Source organism: Myotis myotis, unplaced genomic scaffold (assembly GCF_014108235.1).
Source record: "Myotis myotis isolate mMyoMyo1 unplaced genomic scaffold, mMyoMyo1.p scaffold_m19_p_1, whole genome shotgun sequence".
NCBI lineage: Eukaryota > Metazoa > Chordata > Mammalia > Chiroptera > Vespertilionidae > Myotis > Myotis myotis.
Genome location: NW_023416313.1, coordinates 179913119 through 179934378, shown reverse-complemented (window position 1 = coordinate 179934378; position 21260 = coordinate 179913119). Strand labels below are relative to the sequence as shown.

The 21260-nt window shown below is 41.2% G+C and overlaps 1 protein-coding gene across 7 annotated transcripts in view; it reads right to left on the bottom strand.

The window, feature by feature from the left end:
• Window positions 1-21260, bottom strand: part of ZNF609 (zinc finger protein 609) — a 219130-nt gene that overhangs the window by 37612 nt on the left and 160258 nt on the right. The gene's annotated exons all lie outside the window — the stretch shown is intronic.

The following is a 21260-nucleotide window of genomic DNA, read 5'->3' as shown; positions in this document are numbered from 1 at the left end:
TACGGCAGAACGACCGGTCACTATGATGCGCAATGACCACCAGGGGGCAGACGCTCAACACAGGAGCCGCCCCATCTGGTCAGTGTGCTCTCACAGCGGGAGCGCCACTCAGCCAGAAGCCGGGCTCACAGCTGGCGACCGCAGCTGTGGCGCGAACCTCTCCCGCCTCAGGCAGGTGCAATCTCCAAAGAACAGACTGCAGTTCCCACGTCCGGGTGGTGGGTGTGTAGCCGGAATGACCACGGATCAGCCGCCGCTGCCGGCCCCTGGAACTCTCCCTTTGGACCCTGCAGCTGCACCGCATCCCTTACCTATTGCCCTCTGGGTCTTTGGATGTGGGCTCGGGAAAAACCCACAGAGGTGATTCACGCACATACTGCCTGGGCCGGCCCCCATCTTGAGAGCCAGCGCTGGTGAAGTCCAGCCCCGTGACTGATACTCACCCATGTCCGCAGGGAGAGCCCTTTGCAACTTCCACCTATCACCTGGCTCTGGCCCCAACTCCCGGAAAGGTTGGCATTCTGGCACCGAATACCTGCTCCTGGATCCCTGCAGAGCACTGGTTGGCTTCGGTGACTTGTTCGGTTCAGGCAGCCCCACACTTGGGCCGGGAGTTGCGTGGAAAAATCACCCCCTACCCTGCAGGTACAATCTACTGTGAACAAATGCAGTGTGGAACATTCGCACATGACTGGGACAACCTTGATACTGAAGTTGGACCCCTGGAACTCCCCCTCCGCATCAGGGCCATATTCCACCCCTTAGCTATTGCCATGTTCATTCAGATGCAGAACTGAAATACTAAGAATACACCTTACCCGACCACCATCACATTGGCCTTTTCCTCCTTCCTTCCTACCACTCCCAACTGCCACTTCCTAGCTGGACTGGTCCCGTCTGGAGACTCCCGGAAAAAGTGAGAAAATCCCAATCAGATGAGCGGGTCGTCTCCCATGGGTGTCCATGGCAGAGCCCATCGTGCCCTTACTGGGCCTGGCTGGCATCCGAGCTCCCATGTTCCCTGCGGATCCCCGGTGGCTTCTGCGTGCAGGCGGATCCCCAGCGATGCTGGTACCCATCCCAGGACGCCCACAGCTCAGCCAGAACTTGCCCCGAGGCACATACCCCATAAGCCTACAGGTACAATCCCCGGGGAATGAATGAAACACGGACACTCAGAGTAACCGGGACAAGCCTGATATCGCCACTGGGCTCCTGGAACTCTGCCTCAGGCATCCAGATCAAATCTCATCCCTTACCGATTGCCCCAGAGCTACAGAGAGGCAGCAATATAAAAATGGCCACAAGGTGGCGATTAACAATCAGGGCAAAAGTCAGAGAGATGGATCTGAGGGGTGGGGGCATGGGCGAGAAAGCACTTCTGCCCTCCAAGATCCCCAACTTTGTACTGTTCACCTCGGAGCGTCTCTTATCTGGCCCAAGGAGTGGAAAGCATCCAGCACAGCCCAAGGTGTCACTGGGGACCTTCTGACCGGCAAGGCGTGACCCTGGCCACAGAAGGGAGATTTGGAAATGTTTTTTCAGGAAGCTACGGGGAGGAGGACAGACTCCCCATGCGACTTCCACGGCTAACAGGGACATGGAAACTCCCCAGGCACGCAGGCACGGGCTCCTGATTTCCTTTCAATGTGCACAAATCTGTGCACCGAGCCACTAGTGTGTGTATAATATAACAAAACCATAATAGTAGTTATCTCTGGGTGATTTAAGATTTTATTTGTGACTCAGGATTTCTCCTTTTTCTTTGTTCCCTGAATTTTCAATAATAAAGAAATTGTTACGTTTTTTTTTAAATCACTACTAAGATAGTTCCAAAACTCTGTAACTACTAAGCAGTAACTCTCTATTCCCAATGTTACCTATCTCCTGTAACTCCATTCTAGTTTATGTGTTTATTTATTGTATTGATTTATTTTAAATCCTCACCCAGGGATACTTTTTCCATTGATTTTCAGACAAAATGGAAGGGAAGAGGGGGGCGGGAGCAACATGTCAATTGGTTGCTTTCTGCACACACCCTGAAGGGGGGCCAGGGATTGAACTTGCAACTGAGGTATGTGCCTTGACTGGGAATCGAAACCAAGACCTTTTAGTCCGGGGGCCGATACTCTAACCACTGAGCAACTGGCCAGAGCAAGTGTCTGTCTTTATAAATTTGCCTATTCTAGATACCTTATATAAGTGGAATTGTACCATACTTGTTCTATTGTGCCTGGCTTATTTCACTTAGCATATTTTTTTCAAGGTTTATCCACATTGTAGTATATATCAGAATTTCACTCCTTTTTATTTCTGAGTAATATTCCATTGTAACTATATACTACATTTTGTTTATCCATTCATATGTTGAGGGACATATGGGATGTTTCCATATTTTGATTACTGTGAATAATATTGCTAAGAATATTCATGTACAAATTTTGTTTGAATACCTGTTACCAATTCTTTAGGGTATTTACCTAGGAGTAGAATTGCTAGAACATATGTTAATTCTATGTTTAACTTTTTGAGTTACCACTAAACTATTTTCTACAATGGCTGCAACATTTTACGTTCACACCTGCAATCCTATAAGGGTACTAATTTCTCTACAGCCTCTCAAACATTGTTATTTTCCTTTAAAAAAAATAATAGCTTTCTAGATGAAGTGGTTATCTTATCATGGTTTTGATTTGCATTTCCTTTATGATTAATGATGCTGAGCATTTTTCATGTACTTATTGGTAATTTGTATATCTTCTTTGGCAAAATGTCTATTCAAGTCCTTTGCTCGGTTTTGAACTGGGTTGCTTGTTGCTCTTTTTTGGTTGAGTTGTAGGAATTCTTTACATATTCTAGATATTAATCCCTTATCAAATACCTGATTTGCAAAAATTTTTTCTGATTCTGTGAGTTGTCTTTTTTACTCTCTTGATAGTGTCTTGATAAACGAAGTTTTAAATTCTGATGAAATCCAATATATCTTATTTTTTTGTTGTTGCCTGAGCTTTTGGTGTCATATCCAAGAAACCAGGCATTACTTTTTAAATAAGTAACACAAAGTAAGTTAAAAACAAAAAAAAGCAACTAGAAAAACTAGTTGCTAGTGGTGGGGCAGAAAATGCAGAAGAAGATATAGTTTATTGCCTCTAATTGTGAATTTAAAATACAGTATAACACGGCTTAAAATAGACTTTTAAGCATACCCATTCTTCCTCTTACTACAGTGTAACATAGTAGAGGCTCTTTTGGTCCAAAGATATATACATATAAGAACTTCTCTATTTCAAACTTTCAACTTATCAACTTTTATAACAAAAACAAAGCTACTGCCCTGGCCAATGGCTAGGTTGGTTGGAGCGTCGTCCTATACATCAAAAGGTTGCAGGTATGATCCCCAGTCTGGGTGGTTAACTGATAGATGTTTCTCTCTCACATCAATGTTTCTCTCTCTCTCTCACAACAATGTTTCTCTCAAATCAATAAGCATATACTTGTGTGAGGATTTAAACAAACAAGCAAGCAAGCAAACACAAAGCTACCAGCTGGATCAAGAGCTCATCAATTTTGCCCACCATCTACAGGTGCCATGTCAGATCATTTGCACAGTGTCCACAGTGCGCTTGAAACTAGTAGACTTAGCCTTATCTGGTTTGGCTCAGTGGTTAGAGTGTCGGGCCTCAGACTTAAGGGTCTTAGGTTCAATTCTGGTCTAGGGCAGCGGTCTAGGTGGTTCGTGAGGTCTGAAAGGTTGGTGACCGCTGGTTTAAGGAAACCTTTGAAGCAGTGGTCACCAACTGGTGGTCCTTGGACCACTGGTGGCCCGTGAGATACGAAAAGTTGGTGACCGCTCATCTAGAGCACCTACTTTGGTTGCAGGCTTGATCCCGGGCCCGGTCGGGGCATGTGTGGGAAGCAACCAATTGATGTGTCTCTCTCACATCCATGTTTCCCTCACTCTGTCTCTCCCTCTCCCTTCCACTTTCTCTAAAAAAATCAATGGAAAAAATATCCTTGGGTGAGGATTAACTAAAAAACAAACAAAACCTAGTAGACTTAGCAACAGCTCTTTGGTACCAAATTATTTTATGTATTTTATTTTTATAGTTGATACCCCATTCTCACATCTGAAAGCAGAAACACCAGTTCTATTATCTGTTATTTTTAAAAGACCCATGTTTCTTTTTCTTTGCCTCCCCCCTCATTTTTTAAAAAGTTTGTCACCTTAAAAAAGGATTTACTTGGAAGCTGTATTTCCTTAGCTTGATTAGAGAACTAAAGAGGGTTATGCTTAATGGGAGTAGTTAATAAGAAACACTAATGGTTGTTGTTGACAGTCTTTACACTGGTGCCAAACAGCTCAATTTAGTCCTGTTCTCTAGAAGGTGAATATGCCGTCAGCTGTGTTCTTTGCTTTCCTGGTAAAGTCCTCTTATACTCTCCCCAAACCTCTTATATTGGCCAAAGGTCTTTTTAGCCACCACTAAATGATCAAGAGCCTGTTAATGGGCTCTGTGTGGTTCCAATTTCTTTTTAAAGGAGAAAGACAGAAATGCTTGTTTACTAATGTTACATTTGGGGGCAAGAAGGAAGATGATGCATCTGCAACAAATATCTCAATTCCCAGTCAATAGTAGTTTCAGGTTTTCTAGTTCTCTTTATAGATAGGGTGGAGGGAAAGAGCATAGTAAAGTAAGTCAGTCACAGTTTCTGGAAACCTACAAGCATAGCTGCATCTTGCCTAGAGCAGTACCCTGAAGGAAACTGGCTAGAACTGAGAGAAGGGAGAGTTACAACAGGATACCTGTGAGGAAGGCTAGTTTGGAACTCTGGGTACTATAACCTCTGTGGAAGCCTCAACTGGGGGAATGTAGTCATTGTTTCCTTCCCACAGCTGACCTCTGGTATATTAGTATCTAATATTTAATCTTGCCATGTGATTAGCTATTGTGCAAATTTCTGAGCACTGTTTCTTCCAGGACAAAAGTTCAACCCAGAGATGTAAGTCAAGACGAAGCTGAGTAGCCTTCAGAAAAGAAAAAGACTAGGAGCAATTAAGACCATTTGTAGTTCATCAACTAGTTAAGTTTTTTCCCAACAAACTGGTTGTTAATCTGAAAACCAATCTTTTTTTTTAATGGGCTTGCCACATAAGTCATGTCAGGAACTTTATTTCAGGGTTAAAAACCCTAGCCCCAAATTTGTCTATTGCAGTGAAAATTACTAGAGAGAATGCTTTGCTATGCTATAAATTCTTATGTCCTACCAAACCTCATGTAGGCAGAACCTCAATTCAGCTAAAAGCAACATCTCCTGGTTTTTATCTCACTTATTCTGGCAATCTATTCATGTATAAGTCATGGATTTGACTGTAAGGAAGGATCAAATCATTGCAGGTCTTCCAAAACCAGAAATCTAAAGGCAGAAATGTGGTTATTATTCCCTTAGAGAGGATACTTCCAAAGAGAATCTGTATTTCCCAGGCATTCTTTATTAATATTCTAAGTCTAAATCTCTGAGATTACACAATAAAGCAATTTAAGATAAGGTCTCTGCAGAAAATGTCTGAATCCTATGGAGCAATGGTTTCCAAACTTTGCTGCACATTGTATTCACCTGGAGATCTTTAAAGACTACTGACAACACCTGGCTTCCACCTACAGCCACACTAATTTACGACCTGGGCATCTGGGTTTTTAATCCCCACCCCTACATGCTAATGTGCAGCAAAATCTGGGAACCACTGCTACAGAAAATGTGTCTTCCAATGTTTCTGCCTTCAGTTCTGAGAAACTCTGAGCCTTTATTTCTGGGATATTTTGGGGCTGAATGAGCCAAAGCATGCACGAAGGTGACACACATCACACCAAACTACTCCCACGTGACAATGGTGTTTTCTCTACACAGAGTTTCAGTACAATAGAGAGCCAGCTGAAAACATGAAGTACCAATCCGGGGAGTGGTTAGGTCAGGGGTGGGCAACTTTTTGACTCGAGGGCCACAATGGGTTCTTAAACTGGACCGGAGGGCCGGAACAAAAGCATGGATGGAGTGTTTGTGTGAACTAATATAAATTCAAAGTAAACATCATTACATAAAAGGGTACGGTCTTTTTTTTTTTTTTTAGTTTTATTCATTTCAAACGGGCTGGATCCGGCCTGCGGGCCGTAGTTTGCCCACGGCTGGGTTAGGTAGATCTGTTACTGCTAAAACTATAAGCAGGAAAAGAAGTGGTATAGGGTAGAGATGTAAGACCAAGGTGGAACATACACCAAATGTAAACCACTCCAGCCCCAGGCAGTTGGGGGAGGCTGGGGAGATCTAAGACAGTTCCTCTTCCCATCTACAAGTTCCCACACCATGGGCACCATGGAAACATACAAAACCTGGTTCACCACACCCTTAAATCACACACCCTCTCTTTCCTCTTGCTGAGTTACCTATTATGGGAGGTGGTTCAGCAGAGGTCATCATGCCCTCGGCTGGCCAGCTGGAGTTCTTGTCTGAAAACCACTGCAAATAAGGAGGATGGTATCATCTCAGTAGGACATACTTTGAGGAAATACTTGGCCTGGAGTTGAGATGGACTCACACCTGTCCACAGTTTTACTGCTTTCTGACCTAGCAGGATAAGAACATGGCCAGGGGCTGGTCTACATGAGGCATTTTTCCTTTCAGCCTTCTTTAGCAAGAGGCTGACAGATGCAACTAACTGCTGAAACCTCTTTTTCTTTCTGGTAACCTCCACTTGGCATTTTCAGGATTTGTTAATAGAGCAGAACTGAACACATTGTGGCTCTTAGTGCCAAGCAGAGGGGAAACAGTAATGTATGGAGAGGAACAGTTGGGATCAGAGGATGGATACTCTTCTGCCTAGACTGGCTTTAGCAAGCAATGCCTCTCATTATTATGTACAGTTCTAGATATTCTTCCTCTTTCCAACTTGTGACAATAATAATTTTGAAATTTTTGATGGTCTTTGTTAATGGCTGAATTGTGTCCCCTCAAAGATATATTGTAGTCCCAACCCCCAGTACCTTAGAATGTGATCTTACTTAGAAACTAGAGGCCCAATGCACGAAAATTTGTGCAAGAGTAGGCCTTCCTTCCCCCGGCTGCTGGCACCGGCTTCCCTCAGGCACCTGGGACCTGGACTGGCTTCCCCCGGGCTTCCCACAGGCACCCGGGACCCCAGCTGGCTTCCCCAGGGCCGCCCCCAAGATCTGGCTGGCTTTCCTCCGCCCTGGCTTCGTCAGGAAGGATGTCCGGTCTTATTAGCATATTATCCTTTTATTATTATAGATATTATTATAGATAGGGTCTTTAAGGAGGCAATCAAGTTAAAATGAGGTCAAGTGGGCTCTAATCCAATATGACTAGAATCCTATTAAAATGGGGAAATTTGGACACAGTGACAGACACACAGAGGGGAGATGTGAGGGCATCTACAAGCCAAGGGACAGCAGGATTGCTAGCAAACACCAGAAGTAGAGGAGGCAAGGAAGGAATCTCCCCTCCATAGCCCTGCCAACACTTCTGGCCTCCCAGACTGAGACAACATATTTGTTGTTTTAAGCCACCCAGTGTTTGATACGTCGCTATATCAGCCTAAGGAAAACTAATACGGCTCCCAAAGCAGACCTGGTGTTGACTAAATCAGTCAGATTTTACCTTAACTAACCTTAGTGAATTATTGCTGCTAGCCAAGGAGATTACAGTCTAGGTCAGTGGTTCTCAAATAGGGTGGTGGAGAACAGTGGTTATGCAGCAAGACAATTTCTAGGGAAGCTATTTCACAATAAACATGCCTATGCTCCACCCTGAACCTGATGATTCAGAATAGGAGGAGTGGGGGATAGCTAACATGTATTTTAAACAAGCTTCCCCAAATGACATCATTGACTTGGTCTGATCCTCCAACTCTCCCCCAAACTGTCACACTGCTTAAATAAAAAGGCAAAAAAAAAAAAAAAAAAAAAAAGGAAAAAGAAAAGAAAAGAATAAGGCTAAAACATTGGGTCTTCCAAATTGATCTGTAGAGTCAATGTAATCCTAATCAACATCTCAGCAGGTTTTTAGTTTTATTTTAAATATATATTTTTATTGATTTCAGAGAGGAAGGGAGAGGGAGAGAAACATCAATGATAAGAGAGAATCACTGATTGGCTGCCTCCTGCAGGCCGCCCACAGGGGATCAAGCCTGCAAGCCGGGCATATGCCATGACCGAGAATCGAACGGTGACCTCCTGGTTCATAGGTTGACGCCCAACTACTGAGCCATGCTGGCAGGGCCTCAGCAGGTTTTTTAAATAAAAATTTGCCACCAGATCCTAAAATTTATGTGGAAATGCAAAAGGCCAAGAATATTCAAGGCAATCTTGAAGTACAATAAAGAGGGAGGACTTACACTATTAGATATCAAGAGTTATACAGCTATAGTTATTAAGACAGTGTAGTATTGATACAAGACTAGATAAGTGATGAATGGAACAGAAGAGACAGAGCCCAGAAATAAACCCACACACGTCACTAGATTTATGACAAATGTGACACTGAGTGTAGTGGAGGAAAGCATGGTCTTTTCAATAAGGTCCTGGGTCAATTAGGTATCGATATGAAAAAAATAGAATCTTGATTCCCAACTCACACCCTAAACAAAAATCAATTTCTGATAGATTATAGATCTAAATATAAAAAGCAACAAAGTCCTAAAAAAAAGAAAGAAAGAAAGAGACAGAAAACAATCTTCATTACCTTGGAAAAGGCAAAATGTCCTTAAACAGGCAGGACACAGGCTGGCCAGTGTGGCTCAGTTGTTGAGCATTGACCCAAGAACCAGGTGGTCACCATTCAATTCCCAGTCAGGGCATGTGCCTGGGTTGTGGTCTCAATCCATAGTGTGGGATGTGCAGGAGGCAGCCAATCAATGATTCTTTCTCATCATTGATGTTTCTATCTCTCTCTCCCTCTCCCTTCTTCTCTGAAATCAATAAAAACATATTTTAAAACAACAACAAAACAGGTAGGACACAAAAATTATAAAAGAAAAACGATAGACTTTATAAAAATGAAGAAATTCCAGTCATGAAAAAGTACCATTAAGAGAAAAGGCAAGATATGAAACTGAAAATATTTACAATACATGTATCTGATAAAGGACTTATAAACAGAATATATAAAAAATTCCTACAAATCAGTAAGAAAAAGCATACAACCCAATCCAAAAATGGGAAAAAGATTTGAACATGTACTTCATAAAACATTTCCCAATAAGCACATGAAAAAATGCTCAATTTCATGACTCATCACGGAAATACAAATTAATAACCCAATGAGATACCATCACACACCAATCAGAATGGCACAAATGAAAAAGACAAATAAGGTCAAGTGTTGCTAAGGCTGCAGAGCAACTAGGATTCTAATTGGAAGTAGAAGTATAAAGTGATTCAGGTACTTTGGGAAACTAGCAATATTAAAGCTGATCATATGCATACCTTATGACTCAGGAATTCAATTCCTAAGTATATATAGAATAGAAATATATACATATATTCCCCAAAAAACATATACAAGAATTTTCACAGACATTTTTTACATGAGCCCTAAACTGCAAACAACCCAAATATCTATCAACAACTTGATAGTAGTCACCCTTATCCACCATGGGTATGTTCCAAGACCCAGTGGATGCTTGAAAACAGGGATAGTACCAAACCCGATATATACTATATTTTTTCTATACATATATACCTATGATACAGTTTAATTAATTTATTTTTTGTTGCTGCTGTTGTTAATCCTCTCCGAGGATATTTTTTCCATTGATTTTTAGAGAGAGTGGGAGGAGGAGAGACAGAGAGAGAAATATTTATGTGAGAGACACACATCAATTGGCTGTCTCCCGTCCGCTCCCCAACCAGGGCCGGGGATGGAGTCTACAATCGAGGTATGTGCCCTTGACCAGAGTCAAACCCGGGACCCTTCAGTCATTGAGCCGATGTAGGCTAGAGTTAAAGTTTAATTTATAAATCAGGTATAGTAAGAGGTTAATAACAAGAACTAATAATAAAAGAGAACAATCACAGCAAAAAACAAAACAAAACAAAACCCGTTAAGAAAGTTACGTGAATGTGGTCTTTCAAAATATCTTATTTCACAGATAAAAAATTCATTCTTACTGTAGATCTCAGCAACCTCAGCATACTAGTACACTTTTTTTTTTTCTTATTACATCAATAACTTCTGCCTTATCACTTAAAGGAAGCACTTTATGGCTTCTCTTTGGCATATCTAAATTGTTAGCAACACTACTCTCATGCTTTGGGGACATTATTATAAGAAAAATAAGGGTTACTTGAACATGTACTGTTATACCAGCTGATCTGATAACTGAGACAACTACTAAGTGACTAATGGGCAGACAGCATATACAGCGTGAATATGCTGGAAAAAGGGATAATTCACATCCTGGACAGGATGGGGCTGGACGGCATGAGGTTTCATCACGCTGCTCAGAATGGCACACAATTTAGAATTTATGAATTGTTTATCTCTGGAATTATCCACTTAATATTTTCAGACTGCAGTTAACCACTGAAATCAAAACTGTAGATAAGGGTGGGCTACTGTATTCACATAATGAAATACTATAAAATAATGAGACTAAACAAAATACAACTACATGTAACAATATGGATGCACTTCACTGGCATATGTTGAACAGCTAGACATAAAAAAGTACAGAGTGTAATGATTCTATTTATGTAATGTTCAAAATGGATAACACTGATCTATGATGTTAGCAGTCAGAATTGATTTTCTTGGCAGGAGGTTAGCTATTGGAGGGAGGTATGAAGGGACTTCTGGGCTTCCAGAAATATTGTATTCCTTCATCTGGATGCTGGCACCACAAAGTGAGTTCATTTCGAAAATTCAATGACCTCCATTTTTATGATTTGTATACATATTTATACTTTTATTATTGTTCAGTAAGACCTATTAACATAAAAACAAAATCAAAACCTTTGGTTTTGTGACTGCTGAAGATCAGTGCCAGAATCAGCTGAGATGCAGGTTAGCTCTATACTTTAGAGACATTCTTCCCAATCTCCAGGGTAGCAAACCAATGGTGGGTGGGGGTGGGGTCTGTTTCCTACTTTTTTCCATTCTTTCTCCACACTGACTCTTAATTCCAGAGGTTTTTTATTGTTGTTGTTTTTTGAACAAGAACTAATAATTCTAAGGAGCAGGCTAAAAACTGAAAAGTGTAGGGGAGCTTGATAAATGGAAGATGCACAGTATTTCAAGTGTACTGAATGAAAGGGGAAATTTTTCAAAAGATGAGGATAATCAGAGTCAAATAAGAAGGCAAGTTAACTTGTTCACTGCATTAATTCTGGGTTAAAAGTTTCATTTCATTATGAGTTCAATGGGGGTAGAAAATTATTTGATAGCAGTCTTTTAGGCTTTTTAAAGATATCCTAAAGAGAAAATAGAGTACAACTTGTGGAGGGGAGACCGCTCAATTTCTCACCACAGCCTTTTTGTCATAGAGCTTGTTGCTATGGAGAAGGCCATGAAGGCAGCAACTAAGGGAAATAAAAGATCTGGCAGGAATAAGTACGGGGACAGTGGATTAAACAAAAACTTCTTAAGCAATTAGCAAGTAGCAGGTCCTATAAAAGACACACTTTCCATTTTTTCCTAATCCCTACCTCTCTAAAAGTATATGGCCCTGGTTTGCAACTATAATTTACCTCAAATACAGAGAAGCCTGAATAGGCCCAACAAAGCCTAAGCCTGGCAGATAAAACATAAGGCCATTTAGCAATGAAGCTTCATGCCAGGGGGAATCAGCTACCTACCCACCCTATCCTGGGGAAATTATCTCTAGCTGCATAAATTATAAAGTTGATGCCCTATGACTTCTTTGTTCTATAAAGCCTGAGGGAGCTAGGATAATGAAGTATCAGAAGTGGAGAAGAACCTCTTGTTTCATAGAGTAGTCAGACAGAGAGAAGAGAGAGACAGATTGTGTGTGTGTGTGTGTGTGTGTGTGAGAGAGAGAGAGAAAGAGAGAGAGAGAGAGAGAGAGAGAGAGAGAGAGAGAGAGAGAGAGAGAGAGAGAGAGAGAGAGACTGGTTGTTCTTAATGGAATCATTAAGAGGCAGCAGCAATGACCTGGGAGCAAAGCTCTGCCTGAACTGGTCTGAAACTACTGCTGTGAGAGAAAAGGCTAGTTGCCAAGTTAGTTAATAGCTTCTGCCCATGATTGTTTCAGACACTTTATCAACCAGGGCAGGGCCAGACCCTGTTTCTAGCAGTGTAAGCACTGAGAGCAGAGGGTTCAACTACATCTTCCAGCAGATCTCACCACAAGCAATGATTATCAAAGGCAGTTCCCTCTTCTGTCCCACACAAATAATCACAGAATTATAAATATCAGAACTGGAAGGACCACAGAGATATGTAATCCAATCTCCTCATTTTACAAATGAGGAAATGAAGGCCCAGACCAGTTAAATGACCTTATCAATAGGGCAAGAAAAGATCAAGGCTCACAAATGGGGTATTTTCCTTTTGGAATCATATGCTGAGGCTAAATTAGCTAGGGCTAATTTATCAGAACTATATTTACTGCGTAGTTATTACTAACTTGGATTATATATAAGTATGAGGAACTAAATTATTTGTTAAAGGATGGCATTAATAACAACATAGGTCTGTTTCTCTGAGCCTATCTCAGATGGTTGTGTTACTGAAATACCAAAAGAATCTCATTAGAAACAACCTTAGCTATCTGGAAAGCCTGCAGCCTGGCCAACTGAACTGCCTGACTGTGCTTTGCAGGAGGAGGAGGGTGAGAATGCACAAAAGGACATTTCTCTCCCTTGGAGATTAGTTTATTTTGCAATATGTAAAATGAAACTCAAAAAAGTCTGTAACTGAAAAATTTCCTTAGGGCTTCAGGATTTAAATATATGACAGTGGACAGATAACATAATCCACAAGGGTATAAAATCATGCAATTGCCCTAAAGCATCCCCTAGGAGTAAGGTGCTAGGTGGAAAGAATGTGTTGGCGGTTGTTTGGGTGGGGGAAGGGTGGGAGAAAGTAAGTATTGATTTCCCTAATGCTTCCTTTGTGTGGCTACTGTTGCCATGTGGTAGTCGGTTGCTATGAAGATTAGTGGTGCCAGACAATGGCTGCTAGGCTCTTTATGACTGTGCTGTTGGTAGAGTGGTTTCTGCACGAGTCGGGCTCAGAAGCAATTGGCTAAGCAGCAGAAAGCTTGGTCACTGTGAACCATTTCTCTTCAGGTAAGTGCTGCCTAAGGCAAGACTAAAGGGGAAGGAGTGTTAGTTATAGCTAAGAAAAACAAAAACCAGTAGCTCCAGTATAAATATCTAAAATTAAATATTTCACAGTTCACACACATACTTTCCTACATCACAATCACACAGAATAAACCAAGAGTAACTCCCAAGGTTACTATTTCCATAAAGATGAATGGTCAGCCCCTTCTTTTTAGTGAGAAAGATCAAAACTCACAGCTGGGATCTGCAATCAGATGAGAATGAAGAACAGCTGAGGCAGGTTCTCAGCGGAGCTACCATAGGCAAACTAACTTCCTGCTAAGCAAAACCACTGCCTATTACTCTGATAATGAGAAAACTGCAACCCACAGACCAAAGTACAGGGCCCAACCACAGAGCTTGAAGGAGGGCCAATTTTTTCTCAGGTAAAAAGAGCCAGAGTACACAGAAATCACCCTGGGTCAGCTATTTACCCAACCTCTTCATTCTCCCACACAATTACTCCTCTTTCCATCTCAGAGTATATATACACTTTTACATTATACATAATTTAAACATCTAGCTCCTATACTGTCCAAAATGGTAAACCACAGCTACATGTGACTATTTAAATAAAAATATAAAATTCAATTCCTCAGTTTCACGTAGCAAGATGTTATATGATACTGGACAAGTAAAAAGAGATTGAAGCCCAGCCAGTGTAGCTCAGTAGTTGAGCGTTGACTCATGAACCAGGAGGTCACCGATCAATGATTCTCTCTCATCATTGATGTTTCTATCTCTTTCTCCCTCTCCCTTCCTTTCTCTGAAATCAATAAAAACATATTTAAAAAAGAGATTGAAAATAGCAATAGTAAGTGGTAAAGGAGAGAGGTCAGTAGTTCAAAGGGGTAGCAAGGATGAGGAAAGTATTTTCATTGTAAGAAGTGTTAAAGAGGGGAAGGAGTTAATAGAAGGGGAAAGAATGAAGATGAAGAAAGAATAGATAAAATTCATGGTAAAGACTCAAAGAATCTTCAGAATAAGAAAAATAAAAATAAAATAGGATAAGAAAAATGTATTTTAAGAAAGAGAGGAGGGAAGCTGGGGGATTTAGGTGGGTATCTTTGATCTTAGTTTAAGAGCATGAAGAAAGAATGAATTGGGCTAAGAATCTTGACAATGAGCCCAGCTGGCGTGGCTCAGTAGTTGAGCACTGACCTATGAACCAGGAAGTCATGGTTCGATTTCGGGTCAGTGTCAGGGCACATGCACATGCCTGGGGTTGTGGATCTCCAGTGTGGAGCATGTAGGAGGCAGCCAATCAATGATTTTCTTTTATCATTGATGTTTCTATCTCTCCCTCTCCATTCCTTTCTGAAATCAATAAAAAAATATATATTTTTTTAAATTAAATCTTTATTGTTCAGATTATTACAGTTGCTCCTCTTTTTTCATCCCATAGCTCCCCTCCACCCGGTTCCCACCCCACCTTCTGCCCTTACCCCCCTCCCCACTGTCCTCATCCATAGGTGTACGATTTTTGTCCAGTCTCTTCCCCCACCCGCACACCCCTTTCCCCCCGAGAATAGTCAATCCATTCCCTTTCTGTGCCCCTGATTCTATTATATTCACCAGTTTATTCTGTTCATCAGATTATTTATTCACTTGATTTTTAGATTCACTTGTTGATAGATGTTTATTTGTTGTTCATAATTTGTATCTTTACCTTTTTCTTCTTCTTCCTCTTCTTAAAGGATACCTTTCAGCATTTCCTATAATACTGGTTTGGTGGTGATGAACTCCTTTAGCTTTTTCTTATCTGTGAAGCTCTTTATCTGACCTTCAATTCTGAATGATAGCTTTGCTGGGTAAAGTAATCTTGATTGAAGGTTCTTGGTATTCATCACTTTCAATATTTCTTGCCACTCCCTTCTGGCCTGCGTAGTTTCTGTTGAGAAATCAGCTGACAGTCGTATGGGTACTCTCTTGTAGGTAACTGAGTTTCTTTCTCTTGCTGCTTTTAAGATTCTCTCTTTGTCTTTTGCTCTTGGCATTTTAATTATGATGTGTCTTGGTGTGGTCCTCTTTGGATTCCTTTTGTTTGGGGTTCTCTGCACTTCCTGGACTTGTAAGTCTATTTCTTTCACCAGGTAGGGGAAGTTTTCTGTCATTATTTCTTCAAATAGGTTTTCAATATCTTGCTCTCTCTCTTCTTCTGGCACCCCAATAATTCAGATGTTGGTGCGCTTGAAGCAGTCCCAGAGGCTCCTTACACTATCTTCATATTTTTGGATTCTGTTTTCATTTTGTTTCTCCGGTTGGGTGTTTTTTGCTTCTTCGTATTTCAAATCTTTGACTTGATTCTTGCAATCCTCTAGTCTGCTGTTGGATCTCTGTATAATATTCTTTATTTCAGTCAGTGTATGCTTAATTTCTAGTTGGTCCTTTTTCATATCCTCGAGGGTCTCACTAGATTTCTTGAGGGTCTAAGTTTATCGGTGGTTTCTAGAGAATTCTTGAAAAACCTTATAAGTGTGGTTTTGAACTCTATATCCAGTAGTTTGCTTTCCTCCATTTCTGTCATTTGTTACCTGTTTCTTTGTCTCTGCCTTTTAGCTGCTTCCCTGTGTTGATAGAGTGGCTTTCTGTGCTAGGTGTCCTATAGGGCCCAGTGGCTCAGCCTCCCCAGTTACCTGAGGTGGACACTCTTGGTGCACCCCTTTCTGGGTTTTGTGCACAGCCTTGTTGTAGTTAAGCCTTGATTGTTGTAGGTATCACTGGGAGGAATTGACCTCCAGTCCAATTGGCTGTGAGAATCAGCTGTGTCTACAGTGGGAGAACTTCTGTGCTAGAGACACCCTTCTGGGGCAAGACTTGCTTCAGTGGGGCTTTGGTGCTCACTGAGTCTGCCCCCTGAGTGTGTCCCTTATGGATCTGAGGAGTTGTGAACTGGATGGTCCCACTCTGACCACTGGGTACACTGGCTCTTGGATCTCTAAGGAAGTGCTAATTTAGCCTCTTCCTGAGGCTACCCAGCAGGAGCTATGGAGAAATCTGCAGATTCCTCTTCTTTGTTTGGGGTTTGGATGTGCCTAGATGAGGCCCAGCTGTGAAGCAATGCAAACAGCTGTGGGGCCTTGGGCCTTCTTTTGGAAGTTCTGGGTCTCTCTGACCAAGCTGCAGTTTGTTAGGTAATTTTCAGATTGCAAAGGGCCAGGCCTTTCATATGCAAAAGCCTCTGCACACAGCTTGGGTGGGGCGGGGTCTCAGGGAATCAACAGGGCGGAGCAAACAGCTATGGCTGATCCTCAGTCCTGCCCTAAGACACCCCGTGTCTCAGTGTCCCAGTAATCACTGCAAGCACCTCTGAGAGAAAGCTGCCCTCGAGTTCTGACAGATGCCAGACAGTCCAGTTTCTCCCCGTATGAGTCTGTGTCCCTAGAGCCTAGCCTGGAACTGGAGTTCAGAGCAGTCTGGAGCTTGAGACTCCCTCCCAATTGAAAAAGACAACCGTGTCCTCAGTTGCCAGCCCTTTCCACATGCCCTTCCGTACCTCTGCACTTTACTTCCGCACCTCCTGAGTCTCAGTGTGCTTTTCTCTTTCCTTCTAGTTGTAGAATTTCCACTCAGCCAGCCTTCCTGTGGTTCTGGGTGATGTCCATTTTGTCTTTTCGTTGTATTTTTGAAGTGGTTGTGCGAGGCAGCAACTTCTGGTGTTTACCTATGCCGCCATCTTGGTTTCTCCTCAATAAAAATATATTTTAAAAAAATCTTCACAATGAAATAAGTATTAGGGAATATAAATGTAATAGGGAGATGAAGGGATTGCTAAGCAGTACTGTGAGCTCAGCTTATGTCAGCTAACAAACAGCTGGGTTGTGTGAATCCTTTCACTGGTCAGTCTAGATTCAGGAGTCGAAAAATGGGAGATAAGGATTTCTTGAATTTGAGACTGGCAAGGTGAACAGATTCATTTCTCTGATGAAACAAATCTACATAACAAATCTATAATGAAATTTCATTGGTATTAATGTTTTCATTCTCATGACTGCTATGTAAAACTATTCATTTTTAAAATGCCACAGTCAACTAGTACTGGATCCATGATGATTCCAAGGGTGAAGTCACAGGTTCGTTTAACTTAAAAGCTGGATAGGTCCTTACTGGTCACTAGTTCAAGAAATGAGGTAACTTAAGTTAAGAAACTTGCCCAAGGTCACAGTGATAGCAGCAGAGGTCTTCCGATTTTCACTTCAGTGTTCTTTGCACTATAGCACAAATTCTTCCAGAAAGCACGTCTACCAAAGTAAAATACATCACTAGTGATGGCCCCCCACTTAGTGCTGTGGTCTAAAAAGGAAAACCTATAGCATCCCCTGGAATTTTTATTTAAAGTCAGCCGTGCTTCTTTAAAATACCATAGAAGCTAGTAAGCAATTTTGCCTCAGCAAAAGTATGCGGTCTGCCTTAAGACTTCTTACACACCATTTTCAGGACCTTGTGAACCCAAAATAGACTTGGGATCTATTATTTTGACTTGAAGTGCAGTGGGACAAAGAGAAATCAGATAGAATCAGACCTCTGCATAAGTGCTAAGAATAAGTCTCAAAAAGCCAAGGAAATCATTCCAGTAGGTCTTCTTAAAATAGTCCTAAGGTTGAGCCTAGTCGAGGATCTTTGTAGTGCTGGCTGAATTCCCAGCAACCTAAAAAGAGATGGGATCTGCAGGAATTTCAAGATGCCTTCAAGGCAAGGTTTACAAGGAGAGGTATGGAAAAAAGAAGCAACACTGCAGTACAGGTAAGCAAAGAAACAAGGAAGAATTGAGGTCATGATCCCTACCGCTGTTATCAGCAAGATGGCTCAGTGCAACAGGGACCTCACAGGTGAAGCACTCACAGCTTCACTGGGCAAAGAAACAGAAGTACAAAGAGTTGGGTAGCAAAACAAAAAGCCTAATAGGCTGGAATAACTTTTTAAAAAAGTATCTGTATATAGTTCTTATTATTATCTTGAGGACTGACTCAGTACACTAGTTAGATCTTCTAAATCTGCAGAGAATGATCTTTGCAGGAAATCTCTGTTACTTTAAGATGAAAAGGAATGTGAACTAACTCTGATCTCAATTCAGACTACTGCCAACTGATAGCTCAAGTGAATGCCCTCTGAAATGGCCGAAAAGCAAAGTAGAGTATATAACAGCAAAATAGTTCTCTTGGTATGAAAAAATCAAAAAAACCCCAAAAAACAAAGAAGAAAAGTACTAAACCTTGAAGCACAATGGTAAGTGGGAAAAAATATATTAAAATAGGAGCACTAAAACCTTAAAAATTTAATTAAATAAATGAGAGTGATCTCAAACCTGGTGCAAGTATTATTCTTCTGAGTTTTAGAGAAGGTGAAGAATTTTGGAAAGTATTTGACATGGCTTCTAAGTTCAAACAATATTAAAGTATCAGATGTACATTAACATAGCTCTAGAAATGACAATGACATAGATGCAAGATTCATTCAAATACATATTTTTGAAGGCCTACTACAGGTGTCAGGTGTTAAGTGTTGGGGATACAATGGTGAGCAAAACAGAGTCCCTGAGCTCACTGAACTTCTAAAGTAGTAGAAGAAATACACTTTTATAAAAAATACTATTACAGATGGCTCCCGATTAACAATGGTCTCACTTAAGATTTCTCAGCTTTATGACAGTGCAAAAGCCATTTGCATTCAGTAGAAACCATACTTTGAATTTTGATCTTTTCCCAGGCTAGTGATATGCTGTACAATACTCTTTTGTGATGTTGGGCAGCAGTATTGAGATGATTTTGCCCAACTAAAGGCTAATGACGTGTTCTGAGCATGTTTAAGGTAGGCTCAGCTAAGCTATGATATTTAATAAAGTTAAGTACTAAATGCATTTTCCATTTATGATATTTTCAACTTATGATGGGTTTATCAGGATGTAACTCCATTGTAAGTTAAGGAGCATCTATACATACAAAATTGCAAATTGTGATGAGTGCTGTGAAATAAAAGTACAGAGTGCATTAAAAGTGTGTAACAGCCTTAGCCAGTTTTGTTCAGTAGATACAGCGTCACTCCACGGACTGAAGGGTCCCAAGTTAGATTCCAGTCAAGGGCACATACCTTGGTTGCAGGTTCCCCGGCCCTGTTCGGGGTACATGCAGGAGACAACCAATCGATGTGTCTCTTTCACATCAATGTTTCTCTCTGTCTCTTCCTTTCCCTTCCACTCTCTCTAAAAATCAATGGAAAAATATCCTCAGGTGAGGATTAACAAACAAAACAAAAAGTGTATAACAAGGGAACTTGGTAATGGGCTACGAGAGAGCTTTTCAGAGTAAATAATTAATTAAAAAAAAAATTTCATGCTAACACTCCCCTGGCAGGGAGGGAGAACAGGGAATCTCAGATAAAAAGGTATCCACTATCTCAGGAGAGTAAAAGGTGAGCCTCACTCTCTTGCAAAGTTTTCATCAAGTTTACATAAACAACAAACATCTCGCCCTTGGAGAAAAGTCACCATCATAAAGATGGACAGAATAAATAGGCAGAAAATTGATGTCTTCTATCTTTAATATATTGAGGCAACAGTTTCCGAAGGTTGCTTGGTGGCACAGAGCTGTGGTCTGAATATGTTTGTCATTCCAACAGACACTGTGGCTGTTGAGATGTTTGACCACAGGCAGATGACATTTTAAAAATCAGATTAGCCACTTGTGATTTCCAGACTGCGTATCGTATACACACATCCAGAGTCAATCTCAAGGATCAAGCTCTCTAATGTCTCGGTATCAGTTTCTAACACAATAGGTGTTTTTTTCCCATTCTTGTCTTAGGAACACAATAAAAACTCATCTGCAATGGTATTCTAAAAGCTGGTGCTTTACTATAAAACTAATGATGAGAGAGCCAAGAACATAAAATTCTTAACCTGTATCACATCATCGCCGACTGAACGGTAGACTTTAAATAAATACTGGACCATAACAACATATTCAGAGGAACAGACTTTTATCAGGATGGCCAGAAAGAAACGCCTGAATTTCCACAGGCAGCCTGACAAGACAGCTTATGATAATCAGAGATAATGAGCTGTGCTCTTCTGGGCTTCTAAACTCCTCAGAGTGGGGATGCTTTGAGAGTCTGGTTACTGATGCAGAGACCTGAGTGGACTCTGAGGCCCAGCCTTTCTAACCACACATACTTCGACAAGGACTCGGCTTTTTAAATAAAAATAATGTATTTGCTGAAATCAAATTGCCACAGATGGTACGAAGGAATCTGAAATACCTGGTCTCTTTGCACTCCTATTTTTTTAGGTTGATAAACTTTTAAACAGAAGAGATTTTATTCTCAAGGGCCGATGGAACATATAAGAAGTCTGGATAGTAGCCTTGGGGAGCAGCACCCTACAGTGAGCCAACTGCTTAGTGGATACCTGAAAACAAGACTATGTAAACATTTCCCTGTTGCCTAGGCCTATAAAATCTGTATTGACAGATGCATGAAGTGGTGTGGATGGTTGGGCAATGAGGCAACAGTAGGAAGAAGCTGGCTGCACCTCCAGGTGTTGAAAAAGGCAAGAGTTGCACATTCAATGAGCCAACACTAAGTCAATTTAAGAGTTTTCCATTTCCTTGACTCCCACAGCTGCCCTTTTATTACTTTATCTCTTCAAGCCTGACCCAAAAGTTCATTTATTTGAATTCTTCCATATAAAATGATAGAGAGGGGGATGGAGAGTATAGACACAGTATGAATTACCTGGCCAGCACCTATCAAACCTATTGCTTAAGTATCAGGGCCAATACTGTTGAACAGCTACAAAGCGGAAACAATTAAAACTGCCAATCTCTAGAAGCTGGGAGATTTTACTAAGAAGTTTACTGTAATCTTCTGGGTAAGTATCACCAGCAGACTATGGTCATTTGAGACTCC